The following is a 21096-nucleotide window of genomic DNA, read 5'->3' on the forward strand; positions in this document are numbered from 1 at the left end:
AAGCTACTCGTTTACCATAATTGAGATTTTGTTGAGGACCTAAGCATCTACAACAGGGGGGTCAAACTGGCAGTCCATAGGCTGGATTCATTATGTGCAGGCCATGCCCACCCCAGCTCCATGAAGGGAAAAATGTCGCAATATGTCACGTGATGGCAATGTGACATGGCGAGTTTGACCCCCCCGATCTACAAAATCCCAAGGCCTTCTTTGTTTGAGTACAACATTCAACAGACCTGAAATAAATATTTTCAGGAAGCCCTATTCCTCAAATGCAGGTAATCCCTGGGTTACGAATGTTCCCTTAGTGAACATTTGAAATTACGTGATAAGCAGCCCCTAGAGTTTATGAACAAGTCCTGAAACTAACGAATCTTGCAGCATCGTGGCAGTTTGCCCTCATGTTACAGGCCAAAATGGAGGTTTGGAGGGACGGATCTACTGAGAGGCTGGAGGGGAGACTGCTTGCTAGATTTTTGCATGCTAAGTGACCTGGCGCAGCAAGTTGTGGGGGAGCAATTGTAGAGAACATGATGTATTTCAGGGTCGGGGAAGCCTTGGGTAGTCTTAGGCAGCAGGCCTCTTTCATCACTAGCCCCCCCGCCCCCAAAATAGCCTTCCCCACCCTGAAATACCTCATGTGCACTTAACAACCCTCGCATTAGGTTAGGGGGAAAGAAGGGAGCGATCCCATTCAAGGTACAAGATTCACTCCCATGAATCCTCAGGTTATGAATGGAATGGGCAGGCTCCACTCCATTTGTAACTTGAGGACTAACTGTATTGAATCAGCACAATTTTCCATGAAGCAGCAGTGTTAATCCTTGAGAGCAGAGCAATCAGAAATGAAACCTATTTAACAGCTGTCTTGCTTAAGGACATAAATGTTGGGCGCAATTGTGGTCATAAGTTTAGGATGACCTGTATGCTGCTTTCTTGGATGCACTATAGAAGTGTTTTGGTATTATGGGATGCCATTGCCTTCTTCCAGGAAGACTATTCAAGGCAAGGAAGTAACAGGCAACAGAGAGAAAGCAGAACTGCTTAACTCATTCTTTGCATTGGTCTTCACGCAAAAAGAAACTATAGCTCAACCCACCAAAAACATAACTGTAAAAGACAGACCAGAAATAAAAGTTAAAATAAGCAAAAAAATAGTAAGAGAATACCTGTCTGATCTTGATGAAAACAAATCACCGAGGCCTGATGGATTACATCCCAGAGTTTTAAAGGAGTTGGCAGAGGTCATCTCAGAACCACTGCACCATATCTTTCAAAAATCCTGGAGCACCAGGGAACTACCAGAGGACTGGAAAAGAGCTGATGTGGTTCCCATCTTCAAAAAAGGGGAAAAAAACAGACCCAGGAAACTATAGACCAATCAGCCTAACATCAATACCCGGGAAGATACTGGAAAAGATAATAAAAAAACAGGTCTGCCAACATCTAGAAACAAGTAAAGTAATAACTAGCAGTCAGCACGGGTTTGTTAAAAACAGATCATGCCAAACCAATCTAGTGACTAAATTAGTAGACCAGCAAAATACTGTGGACATAATATATTTAGATTTCAGCAAGGCATTCGATAAAGTAGACCACAACCTACTTCTTAGTAAGCTAGAAAAAAGTGGAATAGATAGCACCACCACTAGATGGATTCGCAACTGGCTGGCAAACTGTACTCAACGAGTATTCCTTAATGGGTCTAAGTCTACATGGAGGGAAGTAAGCAGTGGGGTGCCACAAGGTTCCGTCTTAGGCCCAGTACTCTTCAATATATTCATTAACTACTTAGATGAGGGAATAGAAGGGGAACTTACCAAATTTGCAGATGATACTAAGCTGGCAGGAATAGCTAATACCCAAGAAGATAGGCTCAAGATCCAGATGGATCTTGACAGACTAGAACACTGGGCCGTATCTAATAAAATGAAATTCAATATAGAGAAAAGTAAAGTCCTACACTTAGGCAAGAAAAACCAAAAGTACACATATAGACTGGGTGATCAATAGGCTCAATAGCAGTAACTGTGAGAGGGATCTTGGAGTCTTAGTGGATAACCAGCTAAATATGAGCAAGCAGTGTGCAGCAGCCACCAAAAAAGCTAATGCAATCCTAAATTGTATTAACAGAGGGATACAATCACGATCAAGGGAAGTACTAATACCACTCTATAAAGCCTTAGTAAGACCACACCTAGAGTACTGCATCCAGTTTTGGTCACCACATTATAAAAAAGATGTTGAGTCTCTAGAAAAAGTACAGAGAAGAGCAACCAGGATGATTAGGGGACTGGAGGCTAAAACATACAACAAACGGTTGCAGGAACTGGGCTTGGCTAGTTTAGTGAAGAGAAGGACCAGGGGAGACATGGTAGCGGTCTTCCAATATTTGAGGGGCTGCCACAGGGAGGAGGGGGTCAAGCTATTTTCTAAAGCTCCTATAGGCCAGACAAGGAATAATGGATGGAAACTGAACAAGGAGAGATTTAACCTGGAAACAAGGAGAAACTTTCTGACAGTGAGAACAATCAACCAATGGAACAGTTTGCCCTCGGAAGTTGTGGGAGCGCCATCAGTTGACACTTTCAAGAATAGATTGGACTGCCATTTGTCAGAAATGGTGTAGGGTCTCCTGCTTGGGTGGGGGGTTGGACTAGATGACCTACAAGGTCCCTTCCAACTCTGATTATCTGTAATCTGTAATCTGTAATCTGTAATCTATTCAGAATGTTAGTTTCGCCAACAGTGCTGGAACACCCAGTTGGGTGTTTTATTACCATCCTGGTACTAAACAGGGCTGATCTTGATCTGCTTCAGAGATAAACTAAGAGTGGCTAAGGATTCCTATTTGTTAAGGCTCTACACCCATTTATGTAAGAAAAAAATAGCCTGTTTTTTTAATATTTAGGGCTAGGCCACCTTGCAGCTTTTGCAAATACTTGTAAGATGGTGTTTGTTTCTTTCATTGGGACTCAAAAAGTGTGGTTACCTGGATGGATTTTCCTTGCATTAACAAGCAGAAAAAAGAAAATGGAGGGCATATGGTCATTTTCTCATACAGGTATTATAGAACAGCAGCCTCCAATATTCTTGGCTTTGCGGCAGAGGTGGTATTCAGCAGGTTCTGGCCAGTTCTGGAGAACTGGTAGAGGAAATTTTGAGTAGTTCGCAGAACCGCCAAATACCACCTCTGACTGGCCCCGCCCCCAATCTATTCTCTGCCTCCCGAGTCCCAGACGATCAGCTGGGTCTTCTTTTGTTGCCCTGCACAGAAGGAGCTGGAAAGCAGGTTAGTGGGCTGGGGAGGGAATGGAGATTTTGCAGTATCCTTCCCCTGCCACGCTCACCAAGCCACGCCATACCCTCCAAGCCATGCCTACAGAACCGGTAGTAAAAAAAATTGAATCCCACCACTGGTTAGCGGCTTGGGGGGGGAGTGGGGGAGAAGAGCAAGCGGCAGGCGAGCGCATACGTAGCTCCATTTGTGTGAGTGGCACGCATGTGAACCTGCCGCTCATACAAATGGAGCTTCATGCACATGTGTGCATGCTCGCCTGCTGCTTCCTTGATCCAGTTCCAAACAGGCCATGACCCAGCAGTGGGGACCTCTGTGTAGAAATTCTGTTACTTTCCAGTGATTTTCAAATACTCTCCCAAGCACCTGTTCTTCATGATTCAGCAAGACAAGCCATCAGGTGCGATATTCTTTTTGTCCAGTCTGTTCAGTGGAAGACAGATGAGACAAAATCATTTGCCTTTCTGCCTGATTCATTCATTAAAAAGAGTTCTGCAGTGTATGACTTCCAGTTTAGACCTGTTTTTCCCCCCCGTTGTCAACATGTTCTCTCTATATGTTGTGCTGCTTTGTAATAATGTAGGATCTGCTTAGTGCACACTTATATTGTTTGCATGCGCACTTATATTGCTTGCATGCATGGCTATCTGCAAACAATACCTGTGTTGTAATTGGAGTAAATGTTTTGGACCTTAGACCTCTGTCCGTTTCTTGCAGTTCTGGTTGTAACATGGAGACACATAGAAAATAAATTCACACTGAATATAATTCCTGGTGCCACCTACCTTCTCATTTTTTAAAGGTCTGTGCTTGCCAGGGGAACCAAAACATTCAACGTGTGAAATGTAGTGCTTTGTTGCTGTTGTTGTTTTTAAATAATTGAGAATAAGAATCAGGCCTGCATTCAAATGGGGATAGTGATGAATGCAGGAATACTCTATTTGTTAAGGGAAATGGATCTGTGGTAGAATATAATAAGGAATGGATCCCCAAGAGGGAGGGGGCTGCATTCCAGAGGAGTAAGAGGCAGCTTAGCCCAGATATCATCTGTGAGAGAAAGAGGGTGAAGACAGCCCCTCCCTAACAGTTCATAGGTAGTCCTCGACTTACAACAGTTTGCGTAGTGACCATTCAAAGTTATAATGGCACTGAAAAAAATGACATGACCATTTTTCACACTTACGAACATTGTGGCTTCCCCATGGTCATGTGATCAAAATTCAGACGCTTGGCAACTGATTCATATTTATGACGGTTGCTGTGTCCTGGGGGGTCGGTCACATGATCACCTTTTGGAACCTTCTGACAAGCAAAGCCAATGGGGAAGCCAAATTCACTTAACAACCGTGTTACTAACTTAACAACTGTAGTGATTTACTTAATACGTGTGGCAAGAAAGGTTGTAACACAAGGCAAAATTCATTTAGCAAATGTCTGACTTAGCAATAGAAATTTTGGGCTCAATTGTGGTTGTAAGCTGAGGGCTACCTGTATTGTAGATGCAATAGTAGGTTGTTCAATCTGGCAAGATTTTATCCACGCATATGAAAAAATAAATAAAGAATTCAGCTTAGGAGAATTACCAAGTATCATACTTGGCCTTGGGCTTGACAGACTCTCTGACCATGTGCCTTTTCTTTTTCTGAAGGAAGAGGCATTTATTTTGGGCACCAGGGACCAATTGCATGGGGAGGACCAGAGGGGGCACAGTTTTGCATGCTACCTACATCCTATGGATGGGGCTTCGCTTGTTTGTGCAGCCTGGTTTCTGGCATGCTGCTGCCCAGTGCTACTCCACAGACTGGGGGGGTTGGGGACCCCTGGCCTGGGCTGTATATCACTTCAAATTCTATCTGTGTTTTATTTATTTGTCCATTTTACATAGCTGCCCATCTCACAAAACAAAACAAAATGACTCTAGACTTTGTGCAACAGAGCTAAAATAATAAATATCTAAAACAATAATAATAATAATTATCGTTAATAAAAACATTAAAAACTCTAAAAACAAAGCTAAGACAAAGATGAAGTGGGAGAAGACGAAATGTTAATAATGATGGTGATGACATATTTTACTGTATAGTCATGTAAAGGAGAAATAGATTCAGACTTCCATGGTTCTTTCCTCTTTCCAACTTGCTCTTTAACAGAGAAAGAAGAGAAACTCAAAAGTAGTAATAATGGTGGGGAGAAAACAAGTTTAATAAATAAAATGGAGGCCTCATCTCTTTTCTTTCCTGAGTTTCTGACATCACACACAACACACAAACACTCACACATGCATACCTTTTGTCCAGGACTGTCTAGCTTTCCCGAAACTAGTAGACAAATCACTTGATAATTGTGGTAAGAAAGATAATAAAATAGGGCAAAACTTGCTTAACAACTATTTTGCTTAGCAACGGAAATTTTGGGCTCAATTGTGGTCATTAGTTAAGAACTACCTGTATCCCAATGGATTGTCTCTTGTTTACCATCAACCAAAATCTGTTTTTAAAAACCTAATTCTCTTGAACAGCCAGTGCCATGCCTATCAATGACTTGGGAAGTAAACACTAAAGAATTAAATATTCAAAGACTGCTGGTAGCACTGTCTGTTATCACTTTCTCCCACAGTCAGCCCAGTTTAGCTCTTACAGAAGTTTTGCTTTTCCATGTATAAATGAATCTATCTGCCAATTTTGGTAAACTGCTTTTAAAAATAGAAGCCTTTGCCAGGCTTCCACATGTGAGCAATCTGCTTATGGAAATACTCAGTTTATTAAAAAATAAGGAAACTTTAGCAAGTTAAGTTAGAAAACGTTTAGAAGGAAAAATTGAAGATTGGTTTATATATGAAGTTCTATCACTTAAATGTGTAGGTGGAGAGCAGGTAGAACTGGGTGGGGTGGAGTTAAGCAAATAATCAGTCTAGAATCATTATGTTGCCACAAGTTTTCCAAGTCCAAACCTTCTTGATTTCCATTAACCCATATCTAATGCCAATTTTGTGTGGACTAGATTTAGTTGACTAGATTTTTCTTTATAGACTTGTAGCAATTAATCTTAATTGCAACTTCATGTATGGACCTAATCCTTTGCCCCTGACAACATACTCCTTGTTTCTTAATAAGCATTGTTCCCAAGGAGCAAAAAGTTTTACATCAAATGTGCCAAGATAGAAGAAGGCAGCTTCTAGTATTTAACTTGTCTAACGTTATTCACCGATGGACACAAGCTGCTCCTACCCTCCTTGAAAATGTCTTTATCCATTAGAAGATTGAACAGTCCAAGTGGATTGAATGTTATATCCCCTACACTGGAGACGTGTTGCCTTATTTCCTCTGAATCTTGAAAGTTAGCAAGAAGCTTCCACTTGCCTTGATTCCCCACCCCCAATTTCAGTTCCTCTGCCAATTCATGAAGATCCAAACTTCTTTTCTGCACCCCGCCGAAGGATGTGAATGGAAGGGAACTTCTTTGGCGAGGTGCAGAAACGGACCATAGATCTTAATGATTTATGCTTAGATTCTGCACCTCATCATAGGACCCCCCTTCCATGTACCAAGAAAAATTAACACCACACCATTCCCTGTGGGGCATAAACTAAGCTTAGATCTTCATGAAAGGGAGTTGAACTCCTTCTGCGGGGTGCAGAAAAGGATCTTAAGATCACGTTTCCTACCATGCCCAGGAGGCCTTGAGAGAATGGTTTCCCCTTGCAGAATGCCACGAGGCAGCCTCTGTAAGAAAGGCCATGCTTTAGAAGGTAAGTGCAGCGCTTTAGCCGTACTGCTGAGCCCTGTGGCTGGCTGAGGCCACCAGGGCATCCTCCACCCACTGATGTAACTCTATGCCTCTTGCTGACTTATGCAATCGCTTAATGATTGCAACTGGAAGAACCAGGATTGTGGTCATTGAGCAAAGCAGCTGTGTGGATGTCTCATTTCACGATTGCTTCATTCAAAGACCAAGATTCCAGTGCTAATTGTGATCATAAGTTGAGGCTTACCTGCAAATGAATTATACTTAATGACTTTTTTTTCTGATTCTACTTGCAACTTTTTGGAGAGTGATCCTCTGCCACCCCAAACAAAACACTAGTGTGATGATTTGTTCAGAAAATGCTGTGTGGGTAGTCCTTGACTTAGGACCACAGTTGAACCCAAGATTTCTATTGCTAAGTTGTTAAGTGAGATTTGCCCCATTTTATGACTTTCCTTGCCATGGTTAAGTAAATCTCTGTAGTTGTTAAGTTAAGTGAACTTGACTTTATGTATCAGAAGGCCAGGAAAGATGATCATATGACACTTCAACATAAATAGGAGCCAGTTGCCAAGTGTTTGATTTTTGATCACGTGACCATGGGGATGATGCAACGATCATAAATGTGAAAAATGATAATAACCGTTGCTGTTGTAACTTCAGTCACTAAACAAATAGTTGTAAGTCGAGGACTATTTGTACACCCCTTCTGTTTTTCATTTCACATAAATAGCCTTGGTACAAGGAATAAAACAAAAGAATGCCTGTGGTTTTCACAGCAATGGATTTCCTGAAAGAAAACCCAGATCGAATTCCCTCCGTAGTGACATGGATCTCCCCATACTGAATCCATTGATCCTTCACGAAGTAAAGAAATTAGGATGACTAATTACTGGTTAAGTTCTGTTTTTGGGAGGACGTCATTAGAAGTGACTACAAGGTCTCCCTGCTTTCATCGAAACAACCAAAAATAGAATACCTTTATTGTCATTGCATTCCACGAATACAATGAAATTTGAAAACAATGCCACACTACAATTCCCCCTGCTTTGGGCTGACGCATGTGTGTGAAACCATCGTGTACATTGAAAAGGGGCAGAGCTTGCATCACAGTGTCAACACACTGTTAGAATCACTCTAACACCTGCTAAATAAGATAAGATAACCGATTGCCATTTTTTTTTACTGTGAGTACACTGGCCCACATTAAAAATGAAATTCTGTTGCCTGCTCTCAAGAGAAAGTATATACCTAACCAAACACATAACAGCACACATATATACATAAATATATACCGGAACCATAGTATACACACACCCATACATACAAACACATACACACACACATACACATCATACATACCAAATATATATTAGAGGTGGAGATCCTTTGAGAGCTGTATGCAATGAAATTTCATTTTAATGTATGCCAGTTAGTGTACATTGAAAGTGACAACAAAGTTATTCTAAGTCGTCTATACATATGGCATATATATTAATCACTGCCCATTTTGAATACGTAGTGGAAAGAGGAAACTTAAAGAGTTTGCAAGATTGATACTATATATGGAACAAAACTGTGGTGGAATCTGTATGTTCCGCTTAGGATACCACGAAGCTCATCCCAGAAGGTAACAAGGAAAACAGATCATGAAGAGGATGTGTAGCGTCCCACACAATCCTGCTCAAGCATTGTTTATAATATGCCATGTCCTGGATAGAAGGTAGGGAACTGCTAATAATCTTTTCTGCTGTCCTCACTACTCTCTGCACTGCCTTCCTGTCTGAAGCAGCCATGCTTCCAAACCAGACTGTAATACAAATGTGACAGGATGTTCTTGGTTGTCCTTCTATAGAAAGTGGAAAGGACAGGGGGAGGAAGATGTATTTTTCTCATGCAACACAGAAAATGTTGGCACTGCTGTGCCCGTTTCACCAAATGTCTATTTGGAAATTCTCAGCCATCCAAGGTCACGGTTGTCCCAAAGGTGCTTTTTCAAGAAGCAACTGGATTTTCTTTGTTTTTCCTTAAAGAAGTTTCACGTCTTTCTCCCTCTTTCTGAAAGTCATTGAAGCCATTTGCAGGGTTACCTGTACCCTCAGGATCACCTAAATCGTGCAAATGGGTGTGGAACATTTTTGGAACTGTTGAAAAGACTCAGGTGACCCTGAGGGCACAGATAAACCTCCAAGCAGCAGTGGGATCCTATCTATTCCACTACTGGTTCGGTGATTGTGGGCACATACACCTAACGCGTGTGTACCTCACTTTCCACACGCCAGCTGAGACCTGTAGTGACAATCAGTTGAGAGGATAAAGAAGAGAAAAGCACAAGGAAGGGTGGGAGGGCCAATCCTTTCTACCCTCAGCTGATCATCAGAGGCCTTTTTTTAAACAACCGGTTCGGCTAAACTGGGCTGAACCAGTAGTATACCTACCCAGTATCACTGCCGCCAAGTAATCTCAGTGACTCTCAGAAAGAGGGCTAAAGACCAGATGACTGCCAGGGATATAAATCCTTCCACTCCCCACCACCCAGTCAGAACGGAAGAAGCTTCTTGGATGGGAAGTGAAATGTCTTCAAGAAAAAACAAAGTTGTCTCTTGAAAAAGCACCTTGGGGACTAGTACCTTGCTCTTTCCATAGATGTCACTTAGAGTTAGTGTTTCAAGCTAACCAAGCAAACTGTGGCAAACCCATTCTACAGCTATTCTCAGTTTACTTTTCTCCCACTTCCTTCCCTTTTTTTAGATGATTGTCAAGGTAACCAAATTCTTCCTATAGTCCTAGGAATATGCACACTTCTCTTTCTCTTCCTGTTACTTTTCTTTTTTTGGGGATAGATCAAGGGGGAAAGGGGAGGTAATCATGACCTGATGAGAGGTTTCACAAGGCTGTTTGTCAACAGTTTGATGGACAATAAAGTTTCTCACGATCTTTTGCTAACCCGGTAATAGAGAGAGACCAACAGCCAAATAAAATGTACCAGGAATAGACATGGATTTTACTACTGGGTCCTCATTTTACCCACCTCAGAAGGTATTTTTCAGAGTCTCAGCCTCCCCTTTTTCTTACCTACACATGTGCTTTTAAAACAAAAAAACATTATAAAAGGGTTTTAGTTTAGCGAAGAAGGAAGAAAGAAGAAAGAGAGGGAGAAAGGAATGTAGAAAGAGAATGATATTAACAAATAGACTAAGCAAAAAAAAAAAAACCAAAACCTCTGAAAAAATCCTTCCCATTCCTACAATCTGAATAGAACACAGAACATAGAATAAGAGAGTTTTTTCTGTTCTCCCTACAACAACTTTTTGAGATAGAATAATTTGAAAGACATACTTCTAATCAAAAGGTTTCAATTTCATCTAAGAAAATTTGCTTAAGATTTTTTTTCCAGTTATTTTTTTCTAAATGAACTCCCATCTGGGCTCTTGATGAAATCCATTAAACTTTTGAAGAAGACTATGTAAATTATTCCAACTAATGCCCCAAATTATAGGTGTTGCTTTCAGTGGTGGGATTCAATTTTTTTTACTACCGCTTTCTTTATGAGTCCAGCTACAGCTGTAATGTCTTCCATTTTTCCTGATGATTTTCAGGATGAAAAATGGTCACCCTTGTTAAAGCCACACTCTAAAATTGATCTTCCTTATAGACAAAGATGTTCACTGACCAATTTTGAGCTACCCAGAAGAACATCAGTTGTCTCCTGAGGGTAACCAGCTGATTGGGCTTCATGAAAATTACAAGTCTGGTTAGGCTGGATCAGTGCACAGGTGAAATCAAAGAATCAGAGTTATTTAGGGGTTATTTAGATAATTATCTAAAGTCTTTTGCTCAGGGCTGCATTCTAGATTAAAGGATCCCTAAATAAATAAGCCTTTACTTGAAAAGAAAGAGTTTAGAAAGTGTGCAGAGAAGAGTAACAAAACGATGAGGGTAAAACATATAAAGAACTGTTGCTGGAATTGGGTATGTCTAGTTTAATGAAAAGAAGGGCTAGGGGTGATATGATAGCGGTGTTCCAATATCTCAGGGGCTGCCATAAAGAAACTATTCTCCAAAGCACCTGAGGGCAGGACAAGAATCAATGGATGGAAACTGATCAAGGAGAGAAGCAACTAGAACTAAGGAGAAATTTCCTGACAATTGCACAGTGGAGCAACATGCCTCCAGAAGTTGTGAATTCTCCAACACAGGACATTTTAAACAAGAAATTGGATTACTATTTGTCTGAAATGGTATAGGGTTTCAGGCCTTCAGGGACTAAAGATCTCCAAGGTCCTTTCCAGCTCTGTTATTCTATTCTAAACTCCTAGAAACAACAAATCTACTATGAAATTGCTTCAACTGAAATTTGCAGTCCAAAAACATATTATTCCAGTAATAATAGGGACAATCGAAGACAAGCTCTTTGCATTTTTATATGACAGTGCAGATATTTGAAGAAAGCTATTTTATAATTATATAATTTTTCAGGCCTATTTTTGGATAACTTTTTCAATTTTTTTTAAAAAATATAGATAAAATTAATCGGAGCTTGCAGATTATTACTGAAGTGGATACTTCCTTATCTACTATCCTATCCTAAAACCAAGTCTATTGGAGCTCTCTCAATCTGTAGGAAAATTTCCTGTGGTCAAATACTAGCTGATGTTGAAAGGCAGTCATATTCTTGAGCCATAAAGAAAGAAGAACAAAACAAAAATCAGGATTAAAAAGAAGGCACAAAACAATTCCATAGGTAACCATTAGATGGACTCAATGGTAAATTATGATCATGTTGCATCAGCTATTAGAAATTTTATATGCTGTCCTCAAGCATGAAAAGTCACCAGAGGCAGTTTCTTAAAAAACCATAAAGGAACAACCTGGTGTAATAATCCATCCTTTACAGGCAAGTTCAACAAACCAAGTGAGAAAAATGCTAATCCCTGAAAGCAAAGATGGATAAAGCAACTTTAGGTAAAGCATTAAAAAGTAGGCATTAACTCGAGAGGAATTAGATTCTAGATTCTCACAAGCCACACCTGAGATTTTACTGGACTGCATGCTCCATTCTTATTTCAGCCTACGCACTTGTGTTTTAAGGTTTAGCAATCAGTGTTTCTCCAGCCACTACAGAATATTCAACAAACCACTGAGGCAAGCCATGGCTTAGTGATATGTGAGTATTGCTATTAAGTTGCTATTAAGTCTTGCTCCAAAAGGCCTCTTTTGATGGTAGCAGCTGTGGGGGAGCCTCTTTGATTAATGTTTTCAGCAATTAGGAGTTTCTTTTATGACTTGTGGACCAACTCCTAGAATTCCCGAGCCAGCCATGCTGGTTTGGGAATTCAGGGAGTTGAAATCCACAAGCCATAAAAGGGCCATAGTTCCATACCTTTGGTCTAAGGAAATATCAAGTTCCAATAATGGTATCTTCAGGGAGAGAAAGTCAACACTGGTACGATGCATGATGCAAGCTGTGTTTTTCAACACACATGCAACGTTGGTTCATCCACAAAAGGAGCCCAAAGGTGCCATTTCCAAATGGCAACTGGACTTTCTTTGTTTGTTTTTTTCCTTTGAACATCTTTTGCTTCTCATCCAAGAAACTCCTTCAGTTCTAACTCAGTTTCCAGTTACCTTTTGGGAAAAAGCTTTGGGACAACCATGACCTGGATGATTGAGAATCTCCATAGACTTTCATTGCAATGCTCCATCTGTTATCTCATCTAAGACTCAGATACTAAGATCCAATCTCAGTTGCTCACCGGGACCAAAGGTTTTATCTTCTGAGCTTTCAGACTCGTGCTAGAACCCATCTTCAGGGAACTTCTCCCTAGCAAAGTGTGTGCTGTCCTGCATGTGGTATTTATAGTGCCTGTTGTACGTAGCTTTTTATATGTTGATTGGGGTGTGTTGATGGCTGGCTTTTAAATCATTAGCTGTCATTCGTTTATGCTGCCTAGCCCTTGCCTACTAAGTACGTGATAGGCTGGTGGTAAATCAGCATTACTGTTGACTGACAAGGGGCCAGTTTCCCAGGCTTCAATCATTTCCCTGGCTGTTTTTGTGCCTGCTCATCCAACAATTTGGATTAAATGTGTAATTAAATTAAATGTATTTCATCATTCAACAGGAGTGCTGATTTACCACCCGGCTCATCAATCAAAAAGAGTACGAATTTACCAACAGCCTATCAAGTATTTAGAAAGTGAGGGCTGGGCAACACAAGCAAAATAGCTAATGACTTAAAAGCCAGCCATCAACACATCCCAACGAACATCTAAAAAGCCATTTAAACAGGCACTATTAGTGCCACATATAAAACAGCACACTGCTAGGGAGAAGTTCCCTGAAGATGGGCTCCTCCAGCATGAGTCCAGAAGCTCATAAGACAACACCTCTGTCCCAGTGACTGCAACATTATCCTGGGACATGTTTATTCCCTTTCATTTGTAATGGAATTCTACTTTCAGTTATAGAGTACTAGCTGGATACCTGTGATTCACTTTGCAACTATGTGATGGGCTTAGTTTTTGGAGAGGAAAATAAGGGGGATTTTGTCTCTGCCTACCAGCATCCATTGGTATTCATCATATAAAACAGCACACTGCTAGGGAGAAGTTCCCTGAAAATGGACTCCAGCATGAGTCCAGAAGCATCCTGTTAGTATGTGAGAGAGTTGAGGGCTGTTTGGAAACTGAAACAGTATTTGCTGTGTGAGCAAGAAGGAGATGACAAGGAGCTGTCTGTAGTACTGTTCTGTACTAAAGCTGCTTGATGCTGTGAAACTGAAACTGAAACTCCTCTCTGCTTGTATTTTGCATTTGGAGCAGATTTCTTTTCAGGTGGGGAGGGGGTAGAATTCCTTGGCATCAGAATATGTCAATAATAACATACGGAATACTAATGCTCTGATGGTAATTTGGAAAAATCCTTTCTTAGTGAGCACCTAGAAGCCAAGAGGAACATACGTGTCAAATTTCAAGTTTGTAAGCTTTAAGGTTCTGGAGATTTTTGTGATGATGCGTGAGTGGTATTTTGCTTTTATATAGAGAGAAGATAATAGAATCTGTGGCCATGGGAAATATCTCAGAAGGAACTCTCCCTAATTTCTTGATCTGTAAAGATAATCAGGGAGAGATTCTGTTAATGCAATCTTGCAATCAATTAGAATTAGTTCACCTGGTTGGGTTCCTTTAGAGACTGCCTCACAAGGCTGACACCCCCTCTCTGTTATGCCCCATATGTTGCAAGTAAGAGTGCCAATAAATATATTTTATTGTATTATTGGGAGAAATACCCTTCTGGGTTCAGTTCCAAGTGGGGAAAAAGACACTGGAAACATGGAGGCTGTTGGAAAGATGGTTTAATGATGAACAAGACCACATGGCTTGGAGCTCCAAAGAAGGAAGGATGATCACATGCTTCAAGGTGAAAAGAGAAGATCAAGAAGGGCTGATATGCTGAGAGTGCCTGGGTTTTATAACCTTTGTTGGGATTTGAATTGGATCTTGTATTCTGATTGGTTGCAGACTTCCATGGGGCCATGCAGGGGCAGCTCTGTAGGCTGTCCTGAATTCCAGGCTTGGTTGAGTCTTGCTGGATGATGATGTAATGAAAAGGGCTTTGGGCAATTGCTATAGCTTTACCTGAAGATCTTTGTTATGTAAACTATTCTGGCCCAGGCCTTAATGGTCCACCCATTAACAAAGGTCGGGGTGAGCTTCTACTTCTGAGGTGAGTTTCTGCTTCTGAGTTTCTACTCTTTTTTAAAGGAAATATTCTGCCTTTTTAAATATTTCCTAGGATATTTCATTTTTCTAGGAGAGGGGTGGGTTTTAACTTCCAAAAGTATCAAGCTAAACTACTTCTTATATTAAATTAGTTTATTAGAAAAATAGGAAGAAAAAGAATAAAAGCTTCACCTATTGAATACTTCTATGTCCACAAGGGACGAATTGCATGGTCTTTATATATTTAAAATTAGAATTAATAATTCAACAAATTATGATTTCCTACCTACTGGAGATTGATGCCCCTTTTTTCAGGAAAAAAAATTATAAGATTTGCTGATTGTTAGAAGTGTAATTGAATGCAACAATTATAGGACATGGTTTTGTTTAATAGCAGCTTCTTTTTGGACAAAAGTTATTTCAATTATTAATTTTTCTTTGGGAAAACTCACAGATTGCTGTTGATGTTCATCCATTGTGAGTTAAATACTGGAAGAAAGAATGCATGCACACTTTTATGTTTATAAAATTAAAGATATTCAAAACTTGGAAGGCTATTAATTATCAGTCTCTCAGTCTCTATATTTCAATATTCAGCATCTACTTCATTACCCAGAGAACTTGAAAGACCCTTTAGAAATCTGGATGGCACATACCAGTATGTGTGTGCATGTGTGCGTGTGTTTAATTTCTTATTTGTTTTTTTGTAAATATGTAAATCACATGTTAAAACAATGTGTCATAACTCTATCAAAAAAGGATTTATTCAGAGGTTGACAAACTTATGTCAACAATTCATTGATGTTGTTTAAGTATTGTATAATAATTTTCTTTGCTATTCTCTTTCTTGGTGTTTTGATGGAATCCAAATAATGGGGAAAAGTAATGAACTATATCAATCCTTGACTTGCATGAAGTGTCCAGGAGAAGTTATGTGGATTTCAACTCATGATGAAGACTTATAGCATTATACAAACTTTTTAAATTGCATCTCTCACAACAAGGAAATGGCAACCTACCCTTAGTTAATTAAAGTGTTTTTAGATATGTCAAATGTACACAAATATGTAAAATCCATATATTGGACAAAATGTTTTGTTCCTTTTATTTTTAAGATCAAAGCTGAATAATTTCACATTCACTTGAGATTCCTCAAGTAATTAATTAGTATCACCCAATCTCCCCAACTTCTTCTAAAAGCATCATTTTCAGTTCTCCAAAATCTCTAAGGTGTGTTACTTCAGAAATAGCAAGAGAAACAGAATAAATAGAGCAAATTTGAAATGCTTAATAAAATGTCAAGAAGCACTTTGGGATAAGTCAACTTCAAAAGCCGATACAAAAATTTGTGCCACCAGATAAAGACTGAATGCACCAATTATCACATTAAACAAGAGGAAAACCTTCTACGCACCAATTCCACCCACACTTTCTACAATTTTGTGAACAACAAACTAAAAGATTCAAGGTCCATCCAACCCCTGAAAGGACCTAATGGTAAAGACTGCAACGATGACACCATTAAAGCCAACCTCTTTAACACATTCTTTGGCTCAGTATTTGTAAACAGCAATGGATCATGCCCAGTATTTCCTAGTCGAACCACAGACAACTACAATGATCTAATACATATTGATTTTATAGAAGACAATGTTGAAAAAGCACTACACAATCTAAAACCATCTCTATTGGACCGGATGGAATATGTGCCTAACTTCTTAAAAAAGTTATCCACTGCCATAGCCAAATGTCTAAATATAATCTTTGAAAAATCTTTCAGGACCAGCTCCTTGCCAAACCTATGATCACTAGCTATGGTCATCCCCATCTTCAAAAAGGGAGACCCCAGCCTAGTTGAAAATTACAGACCAATCTCTTTATACTGCGTCACCTGTAAAGTCATGGAATTAATTATTAACCAATCCATTATCCTCCACTTAGAGACAAACAACCTACTCTCTAATAAACAATTTGGTTTCAGAAAAAAACTATCCTGTAATCTGCAACTCTTATACTGCAAAAACATATGGACTACACAACTCGATCAGGGCAAAACAATAGACACAATTTACATAGACTTCTGTAAAACCTTTGATTCAGTGGTACATGACAAACTACTCCTAAAACTAAAATCTTATGGAATCTCTGGACAACTGCATAACTGGATAGAAGCATTCCTGTCAAACAGACAACATATGGTCAAAATTGGGATCGTCCTATTAAATTCTGTACCTGTCAACAGTGGTGTCCCCCAAGGCAGTGTTCTAAAACTTTCTTCATACTCTATATAAATGACCTCTGTGATCATATTAAGAGCAACTGCGTTCTTTTCGCTGATGATGTAAAGCTATTCAACACCACCGACAATACTGCTACCCTTCAAAAAGACCTTGACTATGTATCAGAATGGTCAAACAAATGGCAACTTCAAATCTCAACAAATAAGTGCTCTGTCTTACATATTGGCAAAAAAAATCAGAAAATAAAATACAGGCTAAATAGTCAAGACCTTGTTGATGATCCAAACTCTGTCAAGGACCTTGGAGTATTCGTCTCTAATGATCTGTGCTACAGCCTACTGTAACTACATAGCCAAAAAGGCATTAAGAGTTGTTAACTTAATACTGCGTAGCTTTTTCTCTGGTAATATCACACTACTAACTGGAGCATACAAAAATTTGCTAGACCAATACTTGAATACAGCTCATCAGTCTGGAACCCGCATTACGTATCTGATATTAATATAGTTGAGAAAGTCCAGAAATATTTCACAAGAAGAGTTCTTCACTCCTCTACTCATTGCAGAATACTGTCTTGAAATTCTAGACCTAGATAATCTAGAACTACGCCGCCTTCGGTCCGATCTCAGTATAGTACATAAAATCATACATTGCAATGTCCTACCTGCAAATGAATACTCCAGCTTCAACCATAACAACACAAGAGCACACAATACCGTGTTTCTCACATAATAAGGCCAGGCCTTTTTTTTGACCCAAAAACCGGCTAGGCCGTCTTTTCGGGGTGATATTTCCCCCCTTGCATCCTCGGGTGGGTGGGCGGCGACAGCTTGGATGTTCGGGAGACCTTCCGCCACCGTTAATTTCCCTTCCCCCTTGCTGCCGAAGGCACAGCAACGCCGCGGCGTTGGCGCAGCCATGTGCAGCCAGTCAGGGCTCCTCCCTGCAACCGGAGCCCTGAGGAGACACCTTGAGCTTCAGGCGCTCCTGTGGCCGCTTCCCTTTGCCTTCGATGGTAAAGTGAATTATTTTAAAAACCTCCGCTCATCCTATCAGGGCCGTGCGAGCTGAGCAGAGCCGGGAAAGCAAGCCGCGGGTGTTTCCTGGTTCTGCCCAGCCCGTACGGCTCTGCCGCCGCCCTGGCGGGATGAGCGGAGGTTTTAAATAATTCACTTTGCCTTTGAAGGCAAAGGGAAGGCGGCCACAGGAGCGCCTGAAGCCAAATATACCAACAACAAAAGGCAAATCCTCAAGGTGGGCTGGAGGGGGTGGCTACGTGCCCCCGGGCTGCTTCAATGCAAGGTCCTGATTTGCAGCATCCTGCCGTTGCCGCCGCGTCCTTTTCGCTGCCGCCTCCTCCTCTCCGACTGCGAAACTCGTGTGCTTCGCCAAACGCTCCGAGCGAGGCGAGCTCTTTCATACATAGAGAGAGAGGGAAAGACGCCGGCGTGCTCCGAGCAGATGTCTCTGTGATACGCCAAAAGGAATGGCCAAATGAATGGGCGCTTGAGGACTCTCCGGCTGTTCGTGGGGTGGGTGGTATGCAGTTTGCAAGAAGTAGTGTACATTGGTTGAAGGCATTGCATAGAGAAACTGGCGAGACTGCAAGGATTCAACCTCTTGTGTTGCCCCTGCATATAAACTTGTGGGGTAGAGATTTACTGTCACAGTTCCGCACAAAAATTGTTATTGGATAATGGAAAAATTACAATTGTTAACCTCTCAGCCAGTTTGGATTGACCAATGGCCACTTCCAAAGGAAAAGCTTATAGCTTTACATCAATTGGTAGCTGAGCAGCTACAATTAGGACACATTGAGCCAACTTCCAGTCTGTATAACACTCCTTCACATAAAAACAAAAACGGGGGAAGTGGATGGATATGGCTTGCCTTACATACAAAACATTCTTAATATTACCTTATACACTTTAAATTTTTTAAACATGACAGGATCTCCTGCTGCTACGGCAGCCAGTAGGCATTTTGCTTCCTCCCCTTCTGCAGGTACGCCAAGACCGAAAGTTCGGTATAGGAGACTACCAGATCCAATGTGGAGAGGACCTGTCCCGCTGATAACTTGGGGCCGAGGATACGCTGCTGTTGAAGATGAGGGGACAGTTGTTTGGGTTCCTGCTCGCTGTGTGCGTCCTTATCATCAGCCAAAGGGGCAAGGGGATGGATTTGGGGGAATGGAAAAGAAACACGTTGATCCAGGACATGGGGAAGCTAGCAAACCTTCATAATAAAACTGATTGTTGGATATGTATGCACATGCCAACTCACAAAACATCAGGGCTTCCAATGGTTACAGTACCTCTGGCCGAAGGTGACTGGTATAAGGGACAATGCTATGGTTGTTCAGGGACGTGGTCCAGCAGTTGGACTACAAGTAACATAACTACCTTACACCTTGGAAGTCAGATCCAAGAGGTGGCGGGTATCTGTTGGACCCACAATGAGACGGTAGAGAATATGACTTACTTGGGGACATATCCGTTTTGCAACAAAACAATTGTTATTAGCAATGGAAGTCGGGTTTATTCGAATGACATGAAAACTAAAAATCTCACTTACTTTGTACATAACATTTCTCGATATGATATCACATCTTTGATCAATGAAAATAGGTGTCCATATATTCCTGCCACATGTTGTCCCACCAAGCCAGCAGAAAACCAGTTGCCTAAATGTGCGGATGGGAAATACGCACCATCGTCCACTTATTTGGCTATGTTAATGGAATCCTTTGCAAAATTAATCTATGCTGAGCCAAATAAGGTTGGTCATCTCCTGGGAGCAAATTTATGGTTGCTGTGTGGACAGATGGCCTATGATCGCATGCCAGCATGATGGAAGGGGTCTGCACCTTTGGGAAAGTAATCCCATCTCATTTCATTCAAAAATCTTTGGGGACTGCTCATATCCGCAATGCGCGTTCTGCAACGGAAGTAAACTCTATTTTGACTCATGACTACTGGACACAAATATCAAGGGGAGTTATTCCTCCTTTAGGAGTCATGATGAACTATAGAGATTTACATCGTTTAAACAATTGGACAGTTACTATGTTTAAAGACACCATTAAAACACTAAGGCTGCTTGAATAAGAGCAAGGCAAAATTCTTGACTTTGTCCTGCAAACCAGATATGCGGTGGACACTATTTTGGCTGTGCAAGGGGGAGTTTGCGCTGTGATTCATACGCATTGTTGCATGTATATCTCTGATTATTCTCCAAACATTACAGCTACTATACAGCATATGGAACAAACCCTGAATGAGAATCCATTACAATCGGAGGACGAGGGACTGGACGTGTGGTCTGCACTTTGGTCGTGGTTGCCAGATGGTTCATGGATTCATCACCTAATTGTTGGAATGATATTGCTTTTTATACTTTCTCTTTGTGCATGCTGTATTATCCAATGTCTCCCTGGACTTTTAGGAATGTGTCAGGTGAAGCCTACGGAAGGAGAATTGCTGTTGCAGATGGCGAAAAGCTACCGAGGCATCCGTGATCATCAAAAAACTAAAACAGGGGAGATGTGGGAATAAACTTTGACTTGGGTATTGGGTAATGATTAGTCTAAGACCTTATACATACATGTCTGCCTAAAGGTCACTGAGATAAAGCAAGGAAATTAAAAGCAAACACTAGAAACAATTAAGCAGCTCAGACAACTGTAAACAAGTCTGTGTACTATATCTAATTATTGTAATCCACATTGTGATTATGCTTACTATGTACTAAAATCTCAATAAAAGGGAGCACTGGAATTTACTCTGGGCTCCCATCCCGAGTACACACACTTGTGTCTCATTCTTTCCATGGGAGACCACCACACTAATCCTATTTACTTGTTCCAAATAACAGCTGTGTGAGGCTTGATTTAAGAAGAAGAAATTGAATTTAGCTGCTATTTTAAAATTCTATCATATAACGTAAACTTTTTATGAGTGAGAAGGTCAAAACTATTGCCTATGTTATCTATATATTTTGAAGCATTTAGTGAAACTAATCTCCAAATAAATGAGATCACCAATCTTTGATAATTCAGTGGGACGAAGAAAGCTGAGTCCAGAGATCAAAT

Source organism: Notechis scutatus, chromosome Z (assembly GCF_049901735.1).
Source record: "Notechis scutatus isolate UNSWTSFEM ecotype Mainland chromosome Z, rNotScu1.2, whole genome shotgun sequence".
Taxonomy (NCBI): domain Eukaryota; kingdom Metazoa; phylum Chordata; class Lepidosauria; order Squamata; family Elapidae; genus Notechis; species Notechis scutatus.